Raw genomic sequence first — 25,445 nt, forward strand, 5'->3', positions numbered from 1 at the left:
CTAAATATACGCTTCCGCTGAGGAACTGTTTGGAAAGACAAGAGAACGCCCACTGCCCATGCTTTCAAATATGTGCAGATTTATTTGTGCACATCACATCGTCAATATACTTCACAATATTGAGTCTGTTGATGTAGATGTATTTTTCCACTGAACTTGCATTAGAGAGCGTAGGCAGTCTAGAGGGGGTGTGGCTATATACGGTCTACTGTAAAGCACAGACAGCGCATAATCAGCCATATTTTTCATCAAATACGAAAAACAGACGCAAATTGTTAAAATGATTTAAACATAAAATAGTGAATTGTATGGGTTTGTAAATCGTTAACCAGCTGTCATCACACCCCGTTAGGTATCGTGTCTGATAGTGCAAGCCTCAGTTGTGGAGGCAGGAAGGCAACAAAATCTTTCGGTTACAAATTCCTCTAGAATATCCGAACTTCCAAAGTCGCAATTACCGTGGGAACTTTTAGTGACATGAAAACGGAAATAAATGAGAAAAGTCAAAGTTACTTCCAAGCGGCAAACGTCAACCATACTTTTCCAAAGTTCACTTCCATATCGTCTGTGCCATAACAACGTGTAAATAATAGCATAGCTAGCTAAGTATAAATCACATTTAGCATGTTTGCTGAATTGTCATTACATATGCAACATTTACGTACTGACATTTCCATTGAAGGCTAGCTAGCTATTTCTCATTCGTAATTCCAGCTCTAGTTACGCCTTGTCTGTGATTAAGATAAAGCCTGCCAATTGTTTCGAGCGCTGGGACGCTACCTTTGCGCTTTCTGTCTTAAAATTAAAACATTACAGACAGCTGTAAAACTTTTTTTTACCCATGGTTGTCACTGGACTTTCCAAACAATGTAACAAAATGCTGCCGCTAAAATGTCCAGTCTGGAATGTAAGTGTTCAAAACAGCAGTTTGAAGTTGGACGCCTCCGTTTGACAGCTCCATCAACGTCTCACGTTCTGTTGTTCTTTGTATTTAGAAAATGTTTGCATCTTACCTCTGTTGGTACTGGAGCAGCTCTGCCTTCGAACAGGAGCTTGCTGGTCAGATTTTCGAAGGCTCTCCAGGTTTACCGGGGTGTCCCTGACCGGGGTAGCCGGCTCCGAGGCGCTGTTGCCTGGGTCGCTCGCTGGATCTGGAGGGGACTCCATGTTTAAATTCAGATTTATTGTAGCTACTGTGATTATTTCACGACAGGTTTATATTAAGTGCGAGCACTGAGACTCCGTCTTGCTACCTATTTTACAGTAGAACTGTGAAATGTGAACGTGCAAGCCTCGATAGAGGTGGGTGTGTGGGTCTGATTGTCCACTGGCAGCGCTAGAGAGAGCGCCAGTCATACAACTGAACAGGGAAAGGTTGTCAATAGTCGAGAGAATAGATGAAAAGGCGCTGCGTGTATTTTCATAATACGGGGATGAGTACTGCTTCTTGTGAGGAAGGGTACTAACGGTCTGGAAAGAATTTTCAGTATTAGCCTTAAATATGAAAACAACTACTGTGGGCAGGTCTTAGAAGTGTGCCTTTGAGAATAACACCACAATATAAGGCGCAGGCCGATGATAACGTTAATGACGTTCATGACAACTACAGTACACGTTTGCACTGATGCAAACAGGCAAAGCGTTTTTAACAGATCATAATTTTTTTCTGATCATTGTTGTAAATTGAAATATTATTTTATGAACAGTACATTATTTGAACGTTACAATATTGAGAGTTCAGGGGGTGTTAACACCGATCGTTCTTTTGGAATATATGTGTTACATCTATTAGTTGAAATATAATGCATTGCAAATATGTTAAAATACCTTTGATCTAGCCTAACTAAAGGGATATTTTATGAACTTATTGAATAGATCTCCTTATTATCATCATCAAACAACGGCCGATTACGGGAGTTTTAACTGATATATTTACATATTTATTTTTAACTGATATATTTATATGGATTATTGAACGATTGGGGAGGATACATGCGTTTCTTGTGAACACAACATACCCATTTGGAGCACATCCTTAGCTGCTCCGCAGTGCTCCTTTACTAAACGGCTTCTCATCATTTATATTTCAAGACTTACAGTGTATACCTCATGGGCGCGTGCATAATTGGTCGCACTGGAATAATTCATAGGGATTTCAAGAAATGCTGCCAAAATGCAAAAAAAAAAAAAAAAATGGCAGAGGGATGTCAAATATGCCTAATTTGATTTGGAGCAATTTACAAAAAAATATGAGTCTGTACAAAAACATTCAAAAACTTATATGTAAATTTCTCAGCCAGTATGTGAAATTCTCAGCGGCACCATCAATCCGCATTATTTTAACGTGATCAAATTCATGGAAATTGTGCATAATAGCGTAACATTAATCACTCAATGTCTGCTTCAACAAATACCTGTAATTAACATCTAGGTGGCTTCTCTGGCGTGTTTTTTTATTAAAGCTTTGCGTTAAACTTTAGGCTACTTTCTCATTTTGCCAGCGTGTATTTTGCCATCATGTTCAAAAACTCTGAACAAGTTTGTCTTGTGTTTTTCACCTTTAATTCCATTCTCCGTAGGAGAATGTTGAAATGGTTAGTAGATTAAGTTGGTCTGAAATCTGCCTTCAGGCGACTGCTCATCAACGGTGCCGGGCCTTGTCTCTCCTTCCAAACTTAAAGTTTGAGCGAAGATTTTTTTTTTTTTTTATCAGAGGCTGATTGGAGAATGTAGTGGTAGTAAGTTTCCTCTGAATATGTCATTTTTGAAGTACGCGCTTTCTGACAACACCTGGCTTTCTAGTTTTGGCCTATCTAAGCTTCTGTCGCGTGTGCTGTTATTATAAACACCATGCCTTCTGCATGTGATCACTGTGACCCGTTTGTGACGTTGTCATAAAATCTCCTCCCCTCAAGTGCGGCACGTGGACTTTGGCATGGTCCTGTTACTCAATTCATATTATCTTCTTGTAAACTGGGAATTATAGACTCCTTGTTTATATTTACTTATATTAAGGTAAATAATTAAATTCTTTTAAACAATACATTCATTATATACAGATGTGATGCACATATATATATATATGTAATACTAATTGCAAAGAAAAGGATATTATTCTTAAAATAAATGTTGTAATTGAAGATACGCGGAGCTCATATATACTTAAGAAGTGCAGTGCTGAAAGACATAGCTGTTTGATAAATGAATAAATTAACATTGTTTTCAAGTCATGTAGCTGGCTCCAGTCTAAAGGCACATTCTGTTTCTAAGTGGATCATAGTAAGTGCTTACAGTTATATTCTATTGTTCTTGTTTGCTTTACTTTTATTTTTTGCTGATGGCTATAAATGGCTGTGAGACCAGATGGTTTTTCAAAAACTAAGAGAACTCCATGAACAGCAATGAAGTTGGCTTTAATTAGTATCCCCAAAAATACTGGATTTTGTGTTGCTTCTTTTAAGCGCAGTTGTCATGTTCCAAAATTATTGGTTTAGTCAGATAGCACTGATTTTTATTGCCCATTCATTTCATTAGGAGACATTTCCAGTAATATTATGGGCCACATAAAGTGGCAAACATTTTTGAATGTGTGATGACGCATCACTGTTTGGAACTCAAATTCTTTTCACAGGTAACCTAACAATTTTTTTTATTTGTTTTGCCTCTAATAAAGTTCAAACTCTGTTAAGGCTTGACTAAAAAGCCAATTACTGCAGAAATATTATGTTGAATATTTACTGGATAACACTTCTGTATTTCAGTGAATGATTTCTTTCAAAGAATTAGCCACTCAAGGGGGTTCCTAGACCTTGTCTATGGATCGTGGATCAGAAACATGTTTATTTTTGTTTGTTCTTTTTTGCTTGTTTGCTTGGTTTGAAAAATCAGAATATCTTAATACATAAGGAAATGGGTTGTTTTTCCTGTAATTACTATATTTATGTAATTACTGTGAATAAGGCACTAGGTGAACATTATATTAAGACAGTTATCAGCTAATGCTAGCCATCCAACATTTGGTTGACTCATGCTTGTTGGCTAGTTATTGGTCCCTAGCCAGCCAGTTAACATTATCTAACATTATCACAAATAATTACTCTATCTCTACTGTAAGGTAAAACAATAATTCACAATTTTCAGCATAGTATTCTTACAAGAGAAATAAATTGTCCTTCATAGGTAACCCTGATGCATACTGACACACGCCATCATTATTTTCTCATTATTATTCTAAGACAGTGATGATGATGAGACAGCCGGGATAAAGCTGAATAAGTTTATGTAGTCAATGTTTCCAAAAACATGAGGAGAAACATTCTACTGTCTTTCAATCCTCTCAAGTGACTCCTCACATGTATGCTACTGTATTGCATTTCTGCCATCCAGAGTACAAGCTGCTCTGTTTGCAAAATGAACCTCCAGCAAGCTGTCAGAAAAAAAGAATGGCTTTTTGTGCTCAGTGCTTTACACAGTCTCCTTTGATAACCCAAGAGTGCATAAAGTTTTATTTTGTACAATCATTCATGACATAAAATACCTGTAAGGTGTTCACCAGTATCCTACGTGATGAATAATATTTAGACTGCAACATGTTTCACTAAAGTTTGTATGACAGCTAAAAGATTTTTATTGGTTGCTTCTTAAAACCTGATAGCTTTATAGTGTGCAGAACAATTTCTGATTGTAGGCTATTAAAGCATTAAGGAATGTGGTCATAATGGACAAAACTGTAATAAAATGTCTCAGGTTGATGACATAATAAGAAATATATCTATTTTTTTTTACTGAAAAATAATTTATACTGTTAGTTTTTCCTGCATATGTGTCTTCTTAATGGAAAGAATAACAGGACGAAACAGATAAACAGCAACAACAATAACAGTTTCTTTTTTATTTATGGATTTGTGAAGCTTGTATTTGTTAAAGAAATATGCCACATACCAATACTGTGTTAATGGGGATGGTCAATCAGTTGGTCCTTGATTGCAATCTTTATAAAACAGCATACAAGAATATTTAGAATTAAGAGGAAGATTTGAGGTGAATTTAAGACTGCTTATCAGCATAGTTTGTCTTCAGTCAGCTGTTTTTTGAGGTGTCTCGCAAGGCTTGAAGTCTGTGTTTGCACTGATGAAGGCCTGCAGCCAATTGAAAACTACAAGATCAGACTTCAAACCTCTGTAAGACTTCAAGAGCACTCTTTCATTCCATGTTGTGTCACTGCTTCAGTTTCACAATAAGGAATCGAGTTTGACAAGCAGAATAACACTTTTATTTTGTTTATTTCAAGACAAATCAACTACAGAGCATTCCCATTCTGGACTGATAATCAAGTGGAATAACAAAATTTAGTTATACAGTATTCAAGCAAAAACAAATTAAAATCCAAGGGGAAATTCCATGACAAAATTGATTACTTGACTGTTTTAAGCACAGTAGTGTTAACAGTATCAACACATGTATTTTATTTCCTTATGCAGTAGCAAATAATATTCAACATAAACCTTGATTTATACTGTATACTTATTTATACTATATAACTGAGATTCTCAGGCTCTTAGATACTGTCCTTAGGTCTTGGGAATAGATACACTACACCTTCATCATTGGAATTTTCTGTGAAATAAAAAAAAAAAGAAAATGGAGATTACCAAGGGAGATGACTGTGTCAGTTTGTTTGCATTTTGTGCATTTTAATGAATTAGCATTAAAAGTGAACACAGGGTCTTCATTGCTGGTCAGTAGAGATCTCGACAAAGATATCTATTTATCACTGTCTTTGTGCCCATCTGGTAGCTACTGTTTATTGTCCATCCTCTGCCCTTGCTTCTTTAGTCATACCTTATTATGAAGTATTTAGTTGCAACAAATTATTTCAGGTGTTCCCTATATCATAGACATATTTTACCTCCACAGGTTTAGCTGTGATGGCCCGATGAATGTAAATACTTGTATTATCTGACGATGCCCTCTCTCACACATTCTAGCACTTTTTTCACTTTGTGTGTATATATCTGTTTAGTCATGCCAGTTAAATAAAATGCCACAAGCAGTGGTCACTCAGAGTGACTTTCAGCAGTTCAGGTGTGTACACTCCACAACACTGTCTATATTTTGGTTGTCTGAGTTCTGAATTGTTAAAAAAAAGATTAAGATTAATTAAAACATTACACAACTTGTCAAGTCCCTTAGCATAAATCATTTCTGCCAATGCTACATTTGTATGAATAATTTTGGTTTAATGATTACATGGATCATGATTACTAAACCAGTAAAACATATATAGTACAGTGTACCAGAGCAGTTCAGCGCCTTTTTTTTTTTACTCCTTGTTTTCTTGTTTCCTTTCACACATATTTACAATAGACATTTGTACGTTAGGCTGTTAAAACTAATAGGACACTTTGTCTCAGTCTAAAACACAATGGTGCAACCTCCTCTGCTGTTTGTTTCCATCTACAGATTACATTCAGTGCAATACCAGGGATTGCATTGACTGAGCAGAATTACATTAACAGCAAGTGGAAAAAATAAGCTCCATCCTCTGCAGCTGATCGTTACCAGACTATGTTCTTCTGTTTGCTCTGTGTTTTATTGTATAATTTGCTTTTTGGATTTTTTTTTTTCCTCCGGTGCTAAAATATACTCAACATTTTAGCATTCTGCCATAATAGGCTTTTTTTGTGAGAACTAAGCTTCAAAATGATCAGTTTTTATAGGCACTTATTTGAACATCATTAAGTTCCTTACATAAGTCTCATTTCATGTTGAATGTCTATTGGAACTGATCTTTGTGTTCCATGCAAGTCCTTGTACTTTGTTCCTAACCATTGTGTTGTTTACCCACACTTCTCTTTTGTGTAGTGTGGTGTTGAAATTACTTCAGGCCTTATTTGCACAAATGATTCTCATTAAAGACTTACTGAGACATGTACAGCAATGTTAAGCCTCAAAATATTATCAATCTCGGTTGTTTATCCTGTATAAAAGAAAATGTATGCTTTTTTCCATGCATTTTTTTTTCCCTTGAACCACATTGAGCAAGAATTGCTCAATCTGACCCATTTACCCTAGGGTGACCGGTCTGCGGGTGATAAGTGTGTCACGTTGCGTCCTAGCTCCTGTGAGTCACGCTGATTGGTCCAGCACCTGCCCGGGAGTACATCGCCTACCTGGTGGGCACATGACAGCTAATCTCTGCCAGTTAAAGAACCTACCAGACAAGAAATCAACACAAAGCAAACGCAAAGGGCGTGGAAGGAGGCAAAGCCCAAAAACACTGTCTCACACTGCCTAACCCACTATATCATTGCATTATTGACAGCTGAGGCCAGGCTGGTTTGATGAAGCAGAGTGTAAACATATTTGATGAATGACATCATTGTTAGTCAGTCAAAAAGGGCCGTGCCTTCCTTATCATATGTCAGGCAGGCACTACATTACACCCACAACATTCAAAAAAATCCTTACACTCCTTTGCCATTTTTGCTCTTGACTTTTCCTTGGGTTGAATCATGAGTGAAGAATCATCATCTTTAACCAATAAAACACTGTTTCACAAGCCCAAAAGACAGCGCATCATTTGTCACACCGATGAGGTAAAATCAGAAAATTCATACTCAGACACTAAATGTGTAAATGTCCCTGCAAGAGAATCGCATAGATGTGATTTCAGTGAAAAATAATAAAAATCAAGGTAACAGCAGCATGGAGGCCATTTGGCATGGAGGAAGCCTCATTTGTGATAAGCTGGTTGGAGTTTAAAATCATTGGGTGAGACAATGCTGCTGTATGCTTCATCAACGTACTTACCGTGTGCTGCTGTAGGAAACATCCAGCTCAATATAATTTGAAAATATATCAATATGTCAGTTAGGTACATTGTGATGGATACAGATGTCTGCTAAACAACTGTAAAAAAAAAATCATGTAAAATATTAATGTGAGGTGATTTGGAGCCTCAGCCTCAGCTTTCAGCTTCCGACTGAGCCCTGGGTAGATTGTTTATCCACAAAACGATTAGTGAAATTCACTGGAGAATGATTTACTTCAATAGGATCTCTAGTCCGCCCCTACATAGCGCAGAAAAAACATAGTGGTAATCCAGTCATAATGAAATACATCCCTCATCCCAGAGCCTTTTTCCTTCTGAGACACAGTGGGCAGATGTGAGTGGAATTTTGTCTCCAGCTCCCTCTCATCGCCTGCATGGCACTCCTTGTGCTTGTCTGTAAACAGAGTCGCCCAAGGCTTTACCCCTCAGCCTATGAAATTTGACTGGAAGTCAACCCCCTTTTCAGTGACCACGAGATTGCCTTCCCATGCTAGTCTCTTATAAGAGGCAACCAGGAATAAATATCATATGAAGTATATATATATATATATATATATATATACACACATATATATGTGTGTGTGTGTGTGTGTGTGTGTTACTACAACAGGAAATGGGAGATGAAATGAGAAACATTTGCCTCTACCAAATGTAAACATTCAAATGTGTTAGTAAAGAAACATTGGATATTGCTGGAATTTTGAAACCTACAGTAGTGTGCTTTCAAAGCTAATTGTGACATCCTGTATACACAAGAGATTAATTGTCTTTGACTGTTCCTAACACAGGAATAGACATGAGTACATTACCTTCATTTTAATAAACCTGTCTTGTTCTAGTTGATAATCTCTACTCTGTCTGTATTAGAGTACCAAATATCAATAAAAAGCCCGTCACTTTAGCCAAAGAACAGCAGCAATCCATAAATGCAGTGGGCAATTGACAGTAAACATTTGTTTTGAAAAGCAGCTGAAATGAAAAAAAGGTTCAAAATGCCACAGCTGAAAATTTGAAGCAATTTGCTCATTGCATTTTGAAGTGGGGTGTATTGTCATTCTTGTCATTGTTCTGTTATTGCAAAATGTAGTGGATGAAGTGCTGTTTAATGACATGGTAAACACAGAGTTCAGGCCATTATTTCTGGGCTCCACTTATACAAAAAGAGTGTTACAGCAGACAAGCACCAGGCACTTTCACAGAAATGTAATGCAAAGTGTCCTGGGTCTTCTTTCTTCCTCCTGAGGAAGTTTACAGTGAATCAAACAGGCTAGAGACAAATCCAGACACAAGCTCAGACAGATACAGTTTCATCCACATCTTTCCCTATTCAGTTCTTTCCTCAACAAACCAGATCAGAGCAATTAACCACACACATTCATATATATAAGGTTAAAAACACTGTGCATACTCAAGCTAGATATAGAACTCTGAATTGAATTTTGAGATGAATTTTAAACATGCCTCTGTGAGTGCATGGTCTAGATTTTCAATGGTGATAATTGCTATGCTGGGAGTACCACCGAGATTTAATGAGCTTAAATAGCAATGTACCTGCCGTGATTGCAAGTAATTGTTTACACACAATGTATCGCTTGCATGATTAATTTACGAGAAGCTGGGAACAATTGCATTTAAATGGTTCGTGCTCCCAATCGCTTCCCTCCAGAGAGAGAAAGAGCGAGAGAGAGAGAGAGAGAGAGAGAGAGAGCATCATCCCTGAAATGCTGAGTGCTTTTGCCGCCACAATTAAATGAGGGGAAAATTGAAACAACAAAAGACAAAATTAACAGAGAACACAAATAATTGTTGTGATATAGCAATTATGGACATAACAATTACACCAAATTGACTGGATTGACTTGCGGTCTCCTTTTAGGAGAAACAAATCTAATTGGGGTTCAAGACTTCACTGAGATGACCAACTAGGAGCTTGGAAGTAACAGCAAGATGTGAGTTTTAAGTCTACGCATTTACCTGAGGATAATTAACCTCTTCTATAATGTTTTTGAATCACAAGAAAAATGATCTCCAGAAAAACAGTATAACCAGGATAAATACTATTAGTAACTATTATATATTAATTTTGAACATGAGAGAGTGATGTAAAAAGTCAAACACTGTCTGGTCTAGGCTTGACCAGAAACAACATGACCAAATTTTATCGGGGTCTTAAAACACAGGGCAAGGAAAAATAAACACAATCAAACCGAATTCAGTGGCTCATCCTATTTCACAAGGAGGCAATCAACGTTAATCTGCCAAACTGCTGGTGTGAAACACGGTACATCCTTGAAAGTCTAACTCCAAGTACTCATGTCTCAGCAGAGATCCGCAAATGATATGAGGTCTTCAGACAAGCTCAAGGTTTTTCTCTGATTAACCAAGTGGAAACTCCCATACGGGTTTCCAGTTCATGTGATGAGGGAAGGGCGGTGTTTTTGATGAAGAGAGGTGTTTTAAAGTCTGTGACGATGGCAGGTCGCGGGGTGTTCATTCTCTATTATTGTCTCGGAGGGTCAGGACAGGGCCGACTACAGTTGGCTGGAGATTGATGGAAGGACGTTTTTAAGGGAAGATTCTTGTGTCGGGTGACAGACGGAATCTCACACCGTGCTGAGATGGGGTGAAATCCCTTGCCTTTCTCTCTCTCATATGGATACTCAGTCCTCTCTCTGTCCCTCCCTCTCCTGCCTCTTTTCTCTGCACTCTCCTCTCTCTCTCTGTGCAAGTAGGAACTTCTTTAACCCTGTGCAATTCACCTCTCTAACCCCAACTCTAAACTTAGTTCTCTTTTTCCTCATACAGCAGAGCAGAAAGAAAAAGGGACCAGCTCAAGATCACATTTATCCCAAGTGGAGTGGATGTTCATACTTCACACCACACCTATTAGAGACCCCCCCCCCCCCCGATACACACACACACACACACACACACACACACGTGTGCATGTACACACACACACACCCGCACACCTACCCATCTGTAAAAACCTGTGATGAGGCAAGGACAAGTTTGATGCTGCCGGTTTAATTTTTAAGTGATGATGAATTATAGCTGCCGTCATAGACGGGATCGCTAGGATACGGCAGATCTGAGCTGGGCCCTGCTTCACGCCTGCCTGTGTTTAAAAATGATTGATTAAGCTGACACTCACTCAGGAGAGCACCACAGCTCCATTTTTCTTCCTCATTGCGTAAGACAATGTCTCAAATCAATAGAGTACAAGAGAAGACACCGAAGGTAGCGGGACATCCTTCAGGTAAAAACTGAGGCAAGAACAGCGACAACATTTGGATTTGGAGCAATTATTCCTTTAATTCTTTTTACAACATCCTGAGAGGCTAAGGAAGCACCAAAAATGGAAAAGAGATTAAGAGGAAATATGCAACTCCCAGTTCAGTACTTATGGGCCTGACACTGACACTTATTCATGAGAAAATTTTCTTCTGAATATTATTGAGGTTTTTGTCTTCTTTTCAGAGTGACTAAAAATGTCTGATTACCCCTCAGTGTTCTGAGTCTTACCATGAGTCTTTGATAATGATTTGCTCCACGTTTTGGTTTCCTTAATACAGATGTTTTTTTTCTTTTTTACGTTATCGCTTGTTTATCGGATTTTCTGTGGTATTGACATCAACATACATACTGTGGAAAAGAGAGGAAAGGATATAATAATTTGGGGGAAAAAAGGAATGGGACACAGTCTTCTCTGAGCAGATTTCACTTTTAAATCTAACACATGTTTCTTATAAATGGCAGAGAGAATAATTAGAAGTTTTTTCCAAATCATCATTAGCTTGGCTAAGGACTATTGAGGTGTTGGAACAACAAAATATAATTCCCCACAGTGTGATATGTGAGGTCCTAGCATGCTTCTAAAACAATGCCACAAGCTTGCTGTCAATGTTCCCTCTGTCTCGCAGCATGTTAAAAATGAACTATATACTGAAGACTGAAAGGTCCATGCTGTCAGTCAGTTGGAGAGGGAGGGAATTCACCTACAGAGCTGGTGCCAGCCATGCAGACAGGGCAAATCTGTACCCAGTATGCATCAGTGCATTGGTGAAAGTGGAGAGCAGAACAAGCATTGGAATATCGCGTGTGTGTGACACGGGCAGAAACATGTCTCTGGCTTAACGGTGTGATATACAGAGCAATACAAAAAAGCTTCATCTAATCAAAAGGAAGAGCATTCCACAGATCCCCCAGTCCCCAACTTCATCTGATGAGAGCGCCTAAGACCCTGTAATTATCTTTGATTTTCCCATGCCCAATTAATAAACCTCCCATTTGACTTGTATCTCTCATTATCTGACTCTGCCACACTGTTCTGCTCACCGGGAGGAGATACGAAAGGTCTGGCTGCTTGCATTGAACGTCTACACGCAGCACAAAACTTTTAAGATACAGCCAGCACCATGTACTCACACAGGGTATTCAGCCCTGCACTGTACATTGCATGCCATGGTCTGTGTTGAGAGGTGTTTCTGCTATAAAAATGTGTTTTTCCCAGCTTACGTAACTTGCCTTAGGCCATGAAAACGTAACGTGTTTCTCTATGAATGTGCGTAACAAGACAAATTGATCTCTTAAGGGAAGGTGCCAGCCTGCCTCTCATGTCTGACTGCGCCGCATTAAAGTTAAACCTTTGTCCTCCGGCTGCCATAGCTTAAAGAGGCTTCTTGTTGACCCTTGACCATTTCTGCAGGGAGCAAATCTTGTATTACAGTGTTTTAAAATGGATAATTAAAGCTGTTCAGCTGGCTATTTCCAGCACGCTGAACATGGTCAACCTTTATAAAACATGAATGAAGGTCTAATAAAATGATCAGATCCGACATTCCTTTTGATTTGTATTTTTACTGTGCTCTGGGTCTAAGCCTGACATTGGGAGTGATGACAAACTGCAAAGTGTAGTACCAAGCTGATTGCCAGGGTCCTAAATGGTACCTGGTGGGAGGAAAAGGTACAGCACTGACAATGGATCAGAAGAAAAGGTTGCAGGTTTGAAGTCAAGCTGGGGCACTTCATTAGTACCCCTGAACTTCATCTAAATTTCTTCAGTATATCTGTACATATAACTGTTTAAATGAGTAAAACATGTGCACTCTGCATGTGGAGCCAAATGTCACATGAGATGCATTTAGTTTAACAGGCATTTTTTTCCACAGTTAAGCTAAATATCTAAATTTATTCAACCTTTAACCCAAAAAATATGTACTAGATGTATAAAATGTTTGTAAAAAAATGACTTAAATGTATAAAACATTTCATCTAAAACACTTGCCAAACATTGAAAACATGTACTGCATGTAAAAAAAAAACTACAAAATAATAAAACAATTAGTTGGTCCCTATGAAATATAATTTGGGGACAGGATATTGAATATTTTGTCATTTAAATATAATAAATATGGGAAAAAGTGCTATTGTTTATTGTTAAGAGATAAAAGGTTTATCATAAATTTGCAAAATAAAAAGCATGTTAAAATAAATTCATTTTACACTGTATTGAGTAGTCCGTACATCTGCTAAACAAACAAGCAAAGTAGCAGATTGCTGGACTGAACTTTATGGTCGCTGTTAACGTTTAAGACGGGAGTGGAACCACTGGGTGAGGTGCATGCTGGGAAAAGAACCTTGTCAGCTCTAGAGAGGCTTTCAGTCTCCTTCTTCCCACCGGAGTGCCTTCTTAGCACATTTGTCTTGCTGACAGTTTATTTTGACTACTCATCTGCTCTATGCCAAATGTGAAGAAAATTGGACTTTAGTGTGGAAAATAACCCTTCAATAATGATGATGGTTTTCAAGCCAAACAAGGTTGCAGTGTGGAATAAAAGCATGTTATGTCTAATCAAGTTTAAAAGAGATTTATACACTCCTCCTGCAAGGATGGTAAAGGCAATGGGTGGGTGTTCTATACCGTAAGCTGAAATATGTCTTGTGGCTAGTATCAAAGTATGCAAACATGAAAAGAACAAAATCCACATTACAAGATTATTTATAAGAATGCTTCTTGAATGAACAGAAAAAAATTGGCATCATGTAAATGTGTTTTTATTTGATGATAAGAAGATACAATCTGATAAAAAAGAGAACCATGCTTGCAGTGTATTTCACATTAACATTTTCAATAAATTCTCTTAGAATTATTAGAGGGTAATTCTGAAATCAGACCGAAGTGATAATGCTGTAAACATAACCGGCCAGATAATTCTCCTCTCATTTGATTAATGCACAAGATGAAGCAAACATTACAGATGAAAGTAAATTAATTCTTTGCCGTTAAAGAGCACTGAGAAGGCGGGCAACAAATTGGTGCGCTTGGCACGGTGACAGTCTCAAAGAGTTTATGGAATGTGGAGCACATGTGAGGAGAGGTCTGTATTTAAACATCAAACAGGAAGATGGTATGACACATCTGAGACACACCAGGGTTGGAAATGATATGAGAGATGGATGGATGGATGTGTGAAGCCTTTCAAAACACACACCCCCCAAAGGAGCTCTGCTCTCTGAAATCTGGCCGGAGTTGAGCACCCTGCCATTAAATTTCTCACTCCATCCGCCCAGTACATCCGAAATGCCAAATGCATACCACGTACCACCGAGAATGTGGAACATTCCAAACAAAAAACCATTATGTTACCATGTACAAGATGTGCAGGATTTGATGAGCCAATGCTACCAAACAGCGCCACCTAGCAGCAGAAACAGGACTCCCTCTCACTAGTCTTCTCCAAACAGCTTTAAACAGCTCTGAACACACAATAAACAAATCATTTGACATAACAGAATCAATTGTTAAAATGGAAACATGCAATAACAGGAAAGCGTTAGATTAGACATTAAATTATAACATATCATATGTAACCAAATAGAAAATGTATTTGAATTGATATAATACATAATTACCAATATTACTGTACATATTTTGCCCTTTGAACAATATTTTCTTTACTGTTCTAGAGAATAATTTAAGGTTTTTTTTTTCTGCTGAAAAAAAAGGAAATTGCATCAACTATTACAGCACCTCAGACAAATGTGTTCTTGCTGGAATTGTCCAATAATACAAGTGCATGTAGTGTTAAATCTTGTTTGAAGAGATGTTTGTTTATGTCTGATTAAGCTTGAAATAAGGCAAAAGAAACAAAGCAACTTCACTTTATAGTACAACTGTTCTGTACTGCATGTATGTTAGGGTATGCATGAAAATGCTTTGATTTCTTTCAATAAATCAAGCATTTTGGGGAAAACAGAACGAAGACGCAAACAGACCTGACAATGGAGGTTGAGTGGAGTTAATCTGAGCAGAGACCAGAGTGATTCTCTGAGTGTAAAACTGGGAAGGTGAAAAATGGCATGGTTATTTGTACCTGACAGAAGTTAAGAGTTTCTCCCGGAGGCGTGCCGACTCCCTGCAGACCGCAAGCTTTGCTCCTCTCCTCCAGCCGCATCTCACCTTGCAGGAACACGCTTTGGAGTGTATCCGCTTGGCCTTACGACCACTGTGCTGGGGAGAGTGTGAGTGTGAGTGTGTTTGTGTGCATGTGTGTGTGCACATGCACATTTGTGCATATATACACATCTGCGTGTATGCCTGTGTCAGAGTGAGTGCCTGCCTTTTTGAAAGTGGTTGCGCTTAAAAGTATGCCTACTGTGTGTGTGTGTGTGTGTGTGTGTGTGTGTGTGTGTGTGTTTGTGTGCGTATATGTACGCGTGTGTGTGTGTGTGTGTGTGTGTGTGTGTGTTTGTGTGCGTATATGTACGTGTCTGTGTGTGAGCGTGTGTGTGTGTGTGTGTGTTTGTGGTAGTGTGCATTAAATGCATGCCGGCCTGTGTTTCAGAGTGTGCATGCTTATTTTTATGCATGTGTTGTGTGCATCTATGATCATCCGTGTGCATGCATGCAAGTGGCTTATGACTACACCCTGGCCAATTTAACAGGTCAGGAGTGAAAGGATGGGCCCCTGCTGGTGTTCTATATGAATAACAGGCATGGTAGTCCGGGTATGATCAACATACTCCGAATACTGTGCTGAACCGCCTCATGTAACACCCCGTCCAGTACACTCAGGGTCATCACTCTGCCATCACTGGGCTGAAGCTGCTTGGTCACACGCACACACATCTCCTCTGTAAGGTGACAGTTTGTCCCTGTGCATCAGTCTATATCCTGTCCACACTATTCTGCTCTTGGTGAGTCACCTCATTACAGAGATGATCTTTAGAGACCAGCTGGAGATGACCAATTTTCACCGGGTCTGGAGCATTGGGGGGGAACACATTTATTTTCCATTTGTGCTTCTCTGAAAAAGAATGGCAGTGAAATGAAGACACAGAACAGAGATAAAGGCAGAGGGACATAACATAACTGCAATGTTCTGAAAAACAGAAAGAAGCTCCCATTTAGATTATATAAACACTCATGGGTATGAGACAGAAAAACAGCACAATTGATGCAATTATCAGCCCACTGCTCTTTCAGTCTAATGAACAGGATTTCATTGCGTTTCTATTCAAGGCGCGGTAATGAAGCAAAGATCATAACAAAAAAAAAAAAAAACCTCTTCCACTCTCAAAGAAGTCTTCAACTTTAGGTCTGGAAAAACAGCTACTTGCAAATCAGACCTCAATCCGATGGAACATGTGTGTGGTTCAAATTCAAGAAAGCTGTTCACAAGCGATCACCATGAAATCCAAAGGAGCCAGAGAAATTCTGCCAGGATGAGCGGTCAAAAATAGTTCCTATGTCTGAATGTCATAACAGTGCCTCTCAGTGCCATCAAAGCCAAAGCAGGATACACAAAATACTGACTGCTAATGTACATGTAAATTATCTCCTTGTGCTGTTGCACACAATCATTTGAAAAAAACATGCATGTAACATGTAACACAATTTTACAACGTTTTGCTCTTGTATCTCTCCTGCTAAATACTCCTTTTTGTTACATGCATGTTAAATTCTAGTTAATGACATTATTGTAACACAATACCAGCAAAGCAATAAAATATCTGAAATCTTCACTGGACACTGCTCTTTCCTAATCATTCCCATTTTCACCCACAATAATTTTCAATATTCCTTGTGTTCTCCTGAGTGTCCAGATCCAACACCCACATGTTACACCTGTACAGGCACATCACAAGAAAAAAAAGTTAAGTGGGGGATATTTCAGAATGTGTAGCAAAGAACAGGGGTGAATTAAACCATGTGGCTATATCAAAATGGAAATGAAAGATGAAGGAACTGGAATATACAGTAGGCATTAAAGATCCCTCATACTTTGAGCTTCGACTTCAAAACAATCCAAGAGCTCTTCCCAGCACGCCTCAGAGGGAGATTAAAGCACGGTAGACCAATTAGATAAGGAGAGGAGGACACCTTGTATATTACACCACAGCTTCGCTTTACTAAATCTACCAACCCCAGCTCCCAGTAGGGCTCCCTACTCTCCACAGATACATCACATCACAGCCTCTCTGCAAGGTACATTTCACGCATGCACACACACACACACACACACACACACACACGCACATACGCACACACACACACACACACACACACATAGACACACACAGATGTGCACATGCACCTAAAGCACACACACACACGCACACACACACACACACACATACGCACACACACATAGACACACACAGATGTGCACATGCACCTAAAGCACACACATATGCATGCACACACTCTGTGTACACTCAGGAAATACGCTCACATACGTGTGTATGCTAGCATAGACTCATACATACTCACAAACAAACACATCAGGTCCTCTGGGAAAGGCACACATGTGTACATGCCTTGTAATTTTTTTTGAGTGAGACACATATGGATTTGAACAAATCAACTACAGCAATGAACAACAAGATCTGACTGAATTATCATCTCTTTCTGTTTGCCCAAAACCCACTTACACAGTAGAGTGCAAGCCATACACACATACAGTGCATACACACACACACACACACACACACACACACACCTAAACACACCAAAGTGAGTTGCCCTCCCTAGTCTTTCCCACAGCCTGTGTGGTGTGTGTTGCTCCATCACAATTACAAGGTCTGGCTCACAGCTGGCCCATCTCCGGTGCGCCCCAATGAAAAGCAAAGAGCAACATATTGTGTGCTTAGTGATTTCTGACAAATTTAGACTGCCGGAATTACCGCTGTCTCTGAAGTTGGGGGTTGCTAATTTAGCCTTTAGCTCCATGGTGCTGTAAATCATATGGCTCCAGAAGAGAAATGTCAGAACACATGTTGCCTGGCTGTGTGTTTGAGCAGAAGATTCCTTTAATTGGGTGAACAGGGACTGGGTTCAGTCCCCAGCATCCTTCTCTTTCCTCTCTCTCTGCATGTTAACACGAGGCGCAGAGATGAAATAGACAACGCCGTCTCATCCCAGCTCCGCGCCATTACAGAACAGACACACTAAGAGGAAAGAGGTGCGATGTGCGGCTTCAAGGAGAGCTTTATATAACTTTTGTTTTGTTTTATTCTCCTTGTTCCTTCTTTGTTTATTTTACTTTTTCCTGCTTCTTACGCGAGACTGACGCAACTTCTTGCTCTGACAACTATTATCTCTATTATCCAGCTAGATGCCACAAATGGCCTCTGCAAAAATTTGACTTCTTGACCGTGAATGAAAAAGACAAGTTGGTGTGCTGTTAGCGGACATGACGGTCTCGCTCTTCTCAGGAAAATGAGGCTCAGATGAAAGAAACTAACTCCAAGCCTTACACATACAGTGTGTCTGGGGCCTCATCTCAGCACTACTGCAAATCCATCCCCCTGCACAGTACTCTCTGGGCCTCTCTTCTGTCAACTGCAATGCACTTTGCCCTTAGCTTTCAGAGACAAATTTGAGGAAGTATTATGTTTTAGAAACTTCTTTCACAACATTATGGGTGGAGCAGGCATCACAAAAAAAGATGTGGTGTGAAAAAAAAATAGCACTACCGTAAGCACCAGAACTATGGAAGGAAGACACTGCTGGAATTCCTGAGTTATTGCATTTGCCAGGTGCACTCCCTGTATTTATCAGTCCAGTTCTTGATGGTGTCTGACACTCATACACGGAATGTCACAGACCGGACTGTGTTCTGCAGGTAGTCGTGGTCAGCCTGTTCATCTCCATGAAGCTAAGCGGAGCCGGACACAGTAAAACAAAGAGACCTGGGACAAACTCGGGCAGGGATTCAATATCCGAGCCTTGCAACTGGCTCCCATCCAGCTTTGAAAAATGAATTTGCGCTCTTTGCCCGTAATTACATAAGTGCGCTCTCCTGTCCTGTGGGTCCCACAATGTGCATTTTAATTAACACAATAAGTCACATCAATATTTCAGGAGCCCTCCTTGCAAATCTTCTTCAGGCGCTTCCAATAACTAAATGACAATATTAAAGGTATTATTCCCAACCCTAATAAAGTGCACCAAACACATCCACCTTCCTGAATTACAAAAAGGAATGCACTAAAGCTCAGGTTACAGCCAACAGTACTCATGTCCAACACTGCTTTCATGACTCTAAGACAGGCACACATATAAGCACATTATATTAACTTCATAAATCAGATATTTACGTATCAGAAAGGAGTCAATATTCAAACATTGTAGTGTTGCTTGATCACTTTCACATATTTTCTTAAAACAACATTTAACAGTAACCTCAAACCAGACTTTCACTTTGGAGAAGTAAATATAATGCATGCCAAATATACTGTATATTGAATATGAAAAGCAGACAAGGTGAGGTTTTTTTTTGCTGTAAATGGAGAGAGCAGCAATAAAAACAGTAGATGCTCAGGTGCACTGAGTGAGTAGTTCCCACAGTAACAGAATTTTACCACTAGGTGGCAAAAATTCCAGTAAAGTAGTCACCACCAATGGGAACAGTTCCTGATTGGATGTGGTTGTTAGTCAGGCCCAACAGTAAGTTAGTGTGCACTTTATTGATCAAAACAAACTTTCCAAGAAATGAACAGAAAATGAAAGCTATGCTCCAGGGAGCTTGATAGAACCCCAGTCCCTCTAGGTTTCCATCACTTTTAATCACAGCCCTGATGAGGCTACTCCTATGTGCGGCCACACCATAACTCATAATATGAGGATACCTTCACCTGCAAAATCACATTTTCACATCCTCCTCGTTCAATAAGGCCTAATGCCTTTTCCAAAGTAAACTATGCAATAAGTAACGCTTGAAGAAAATTATAACAGATTGTTGACCAAAGCAAACTTTTTTTCTGTTCTATCAAACACATGAACATGAATATGAATTCAGACTAGTCAATAAGTTCTGCTTTTGTCCAAAGAGCTTGTCTCTCCATCCGCACAATGGTTTTCTGAGGTGTGAGCATAAGGAAATGGTATGCAAAAAAGAAAACTATCTGAATATTTGAAATACACCAAATGTTTTATTCTTTAGTTCATTTATAGCATTGTCTCACCATTTCACCAATCCTCTGATGAAGACTTCAACCTGCAGCACTGCAAATGATAAATTAAATAACTAAAAGCCATGGGCAGTTTCGAGCATGCAGTTATTTTCTTGTCTAAAGAACTTCTCTAATATACATGTATGTATGAGAAGAAGAGGAGAATCTTGAATCATGGTATATATGGTACATGGTATATAATGATACACATGATGGTTTTGCTATTTGCGGAAGTACAGTAAGTAATTTGTGCTTAGGAGTTACCAGTGTGTATAGTTCTAAAGAGAAATTCAATACTTACCTTGTACCTTTCAAAGAGAAGGGCTCTTATTGGGGGTAGAAAGATATTTTACTATATATAAAGACGCTTATATAAAGAAGACATGAGTGTTGTACTTAAGAAAAGCAAACAAAGAGTTCATGAGTCTTATCTAAAATTGCATGTTGGAATGGCACATCCTTTTTTCATGGACAGAAAACCATCTCTGTTTGATAGTCATAATCACAGCAGAGGCAGGTGAAATGGTGATGCACAAGAAAAAAAAACTGAAAAAAACTGAATCACTTTTATGCGTTTTTGGTGTATTAAATTAACAATCTGCAATCAGAAACAGCTGTGAATGTGATTGCATAGTTTGCTCTGAATAAATCATTTGGAATGACTTTTTCCAAGAGCCACTTAAGCTGAAATGCATTAAGGTTTACTGTGTGGAAAACAAAGTGGGTATGATTTCTTATGGAAGGTACTGACATACCATTTCAAGCCCATTATTTTTCGTTCTGATAGAATAAACAGTACATTTAAAACTGCCCCTGAGTAGCTGTTCTTTGACATTGACTTATTTAATTAAGACAACTTCTCCTCTTGCACTACTTATCAATTATTTCATTTGACACACACATGTGATAACATCAGGCATATGATTGGTTTAAATGGTTGTGAAAACAGTAAAATATATTTTAATGTCTGGCTGATCTAAAAAAGGCCATGGCTGTTTTAATGGAATACAAGAAGTCTCTTGAAGGACCTACCTTCATTTTTACACAGCCTCTTTATGTGAAAAATATTGAACGAGGGTCTCATCAATGTAGTCACGAACATATATCAGGAAAACACGCCTGCAAGCAAGTAGTCACAGTACACAAATAAACACCAATCTGGAAGTTGTATTGCATTAGAGAAGAATGTAGATATACTTTCTGTTGCTGCATATTACAATACATCATGGACTACTATATGCTTTTGCAGTTCTGTAGCTTCTAGTTGCCAGATTCTTGAATTCTTCAATATGGGTTATTTAACCCCAAAATGTATTTTGTGATATCACCCCAAGGTGAATCCAATTACAGCTATGTTATATTCACATGACATGCAGGTTTTAACAGCTGAATAGCTTCATGTTACACAAGCATGAGATGACTTTCACAGCCCTAATATTACTTGTTCCACTTTCAATCTGAGTAGGATTAATTGAGGATTGAACATTTGTTCGCTTGTGGCAAATTTTAAGGTACCATCCATCTTCAAAATTGCAAACCAACCAAAGATCCAACTGACTTAAAATAGCTACTGTGTCTGGCTACCCGTAAGTATGGTCAGTATTGCATCACATTGTCTGCTAACTAAAATATGTAAAAAATGAAATAGTTTCATAAGGATAATATATTTAGCCAATTTGGTAGTATGGCTTCAGCAGACATTTAATGCAGAAAAACAGTGCAAACAAAACTAAAAAAACAGAGCAACTACAGAGATTGGTCCATTTCAGAACACAAGTCAAAGCACAATCCAGGTTCTTATATGAAACAAAGCCATACACAGGAAACTTTTTCTAATTCCAACTCAGTTTATGCTCAAACAGAAACTCAAGTTAACAAAGGGTTCTCTCTATCAGGCTATATGTGCAGGTCCAGCCAATCCCAGAGGTGTGAACTGGGAAAGGGGTGGAGCCACCGTTTTGACAAGTAACATCCCCTAATCACTTCTTCCTTTGCTATGTCATAGTGCTAACTGCACACATCCTTACAGTGAGTGAATTGGCACGTAGAATAGGTTCAGAGGATAGGACAAGACTTTTAAATGATTAAAGGCCAGTTTATCTATGTGTATGTGTATATAAAAAAGCCCTAAGTTTCACTGCAAGTAGTGGTGTTCAAAACGATTCTTTTCAGTGCTTCGGTTCCTTTCGTTCAGTACAATAAAATGAGTAGAATCGTTGACTCACTGATTCGTTCAATTCCATATCCGGTTGGGCGGCATACACAAATCTGTTTTTTATTTATATTTATACATTTTATTTATACAATACACAAGTTGTCACAAAGCAACTTTACATTGTTCCCAGCTTTACATTGACAATTACTCTACATTGTTCCAAACATCATGTCCATTATTAGCCTGCTCTGTGGCAAAACAGCACGTGTGAAACCAAATGTCAATGAAATTAATAATGATTAAATAGTAATATTCATTACGTGAAACTGCACCATGCTATTCAAACAATCATGCAGCCGCAAAGTATACTTCGTCTTTAGGAAGGTAATAGAACCCCACATTTTAACGTGTATAATAGCCTAAGTACATTTCATTTGCTAAAACTAAAAAAGGGAGGAAAAAAGAGCCATGTTTATATCCGAAGCGAAAAACTTTGTTTTACAAGCTTTGAACTAACCAAGCCCAAACATTGTAATGTACTTGTAGGCCTAGTCAATGATGCTGTATTTTTATTTGTTGTTAATGTAGACATAGTACGCTACAAATGTGATGCATAGGCTTATGCATCACATTTCTGTTTTGTTTTGTAGCCTGCTATGTTGATTTGCCAGTATTTATTAATAAGCACTTTATTCACATTCAAGGAAATGTGATGTTAACATTAAATAAATCATTGCCTACGTAAGATTGCAGTTGTGATAAACAAGAACTGCGATACATTGCGCACACCTAAAATATGCTACTGTTAAAAATATAAATATAAAATAATATTCCAGGTAGATGAGCAAAATAATATTTAATAATATTTTTAATTCCTATAATAATGTCACGGAAGCACCCTGATTCCTTTTGCATCGTTACAGTCAATGGCGGATGTAGCCCAAGCCTGCTATACTAAGAACTAGCAATTCTGGCAACACGTAGTCACCAGATCTTCATAGTCAGTGACTCTTTTGAGGGGAACGGAACCATTGTACTGAGAACTTGTCAACAGTACATCAGGCCATTCAGTACACAGGACACATTGGGTGCGGTTCGAGTCTTCCAGAGTCAGTCACATGCTGTAATCACCATGGTCACTGAGCCGCTGTGCTGAGATAGCCAGTGGGAGGTGCTTCAAGTGTTTTAGCATTTCAGCCATTGGCTAGTTGTCGTCATGAACGTACTGCTGATACAGTTTTGTGATAGGCTGCTTCATGTTCAGACGGCATAGCTAATATCCACTGGAGGGAGAGTTATAGCTGCTATGCCAGCTAATCAGTCTGCATGTTTGCAAAGAGGAAGGAATCTTTTTGACAAGTGATTCAGGACACTAAGTTCAACTCAAAGATTCGTTCAAAAAGGTTTGTTCATTCACGTACTGCACATCACTAACTGCAAGTGAACTTTCACTATATAAGAGATTAATTTGCGAAGAGTGTGCCTATGCTGAGAATCACCAATTTGAAAGTACGTAGGCTGCTTTTTCTTAAGCAGACATCTTCATTTGTAGGTTTCTGTGAATTTTATCCTGAAGGAAGGAAACATCAAATCACAGTACGTTTTATAGGGACTGCAGACATCATCTAATCAGCATCCATGTACACCAACCAATCAGTCAGGGAGCCAGACACCCTGTCTGGTGTCAGTTAACAGACATCTAGCTACTGCAGTGTAAAATATCAATTCAAAAGGGCCTGATCACTCCTTTAAAATGCACTGAAAATTTTATAATAATATTTCTGAATAGAAAACACACCAGCCCAGTACAGACATGATTAGGAAAAAGACCAAGGAAGGGCATAGTGATTGTTAGGCAAAAGTCACACTGTAATCAGTCAAACTAACATGGCCATAACATACAAAAGGAAATGTCATGCAGTTTGTGCATGTTGGGCCCAAGGGAGATACTATTATTCGCAGTGGTTTATATGTGAAAGTGCTGATAATTGCTGGTTATGTGTGAAAGTGCAGTTAATCATTGCAGTTTCCTTTGAAAGTGCTGTTAATCACTGTGGTTACAGGTAAATGGGTAGTTTATCTTTGTGGTTATAGATAAAAGTGCTGTTAATCACTGTGGTTACAAGAGAAAATGCTGTTAATTACTGTGGTTATGTATAAAAGTGCAGTTAACCTTTTTGGTTATGTGTGAAAGTGCTGTTAGTCACTGCAGTTACAGGTGAAAGGGCAGTTGATTGTTTTGGTTATGAATAAAAGTGGTGTTAATGTTTTCATGTGAGTGTGCCGTTAATCTTTTTTCTCCTTTAGGTTTTAAAGCCTAGCTCATGGAAGATTTTTTTCAGATATGGAAAAAAATCATGTGTGAAAACATGAAAGGCTGATATTGGAATGATATAATTAACTATTATATAGTGAGGATCTGTTCATGAAGCAGCCTGAATAGTCAAATACACAAGTGATCATGCCTCAGCACATATGCTTTCCTATCAGACAGATTGTGATAAAACCTTTAAAAATGTTCTCTTCAGTCCAACAAAATGTCTACAGTTTTGTTCTCAAACTGCAGGGAAAATACAGATTTGGAACAGTCTGAGATAAAAAGTGATACAATGTGCAATAATTTCAGCTGAAATTAATTGATCAAGACTTGAATAATTTGAAACATTTGATGGATTTTCACAGTTTATTCTGGAAAAAAATATTAAACTTTCAGTTAAGTTAACTTCCTTAAGTAAAAAAATGTTCAGAATCTCATGAATGGACCTAGAGTTCATCATTACAACTGTAAACCATTCAAGGAAATCTAGGTGGCAGCCATCACAAAAAAGGGCTTTATAAGTGTGTTAATAAAATGAATGAGCATTTATAGCAATTTTAAAGATCACAGTACCCTAACCTCATGGTATCACAGGAAGGAGACTTGGAATCATGCTGTTATGGGGACAAAGGTTTGGCACAGCACAATGTTCAGCTAGCTCTCCGAAATGTCCTTCCCAG

The sequence above is a fragment of the Megalops cyprinoides genome, chromosome 8 (assembly GCF_013368585.1).
Source record: "Megalops cyprinoides isolate fMegCyp1 chromosome 8, fMegCyp1.pri, whole genome shotgun sequence".
NCBI classification, from domain to species: domain Eukaryota; kingdom Metazoa; phylum Chordata; class Actinopteri; order Elopiformes; family Megalopidae; genus Megalops; species Megalops cyprinoides.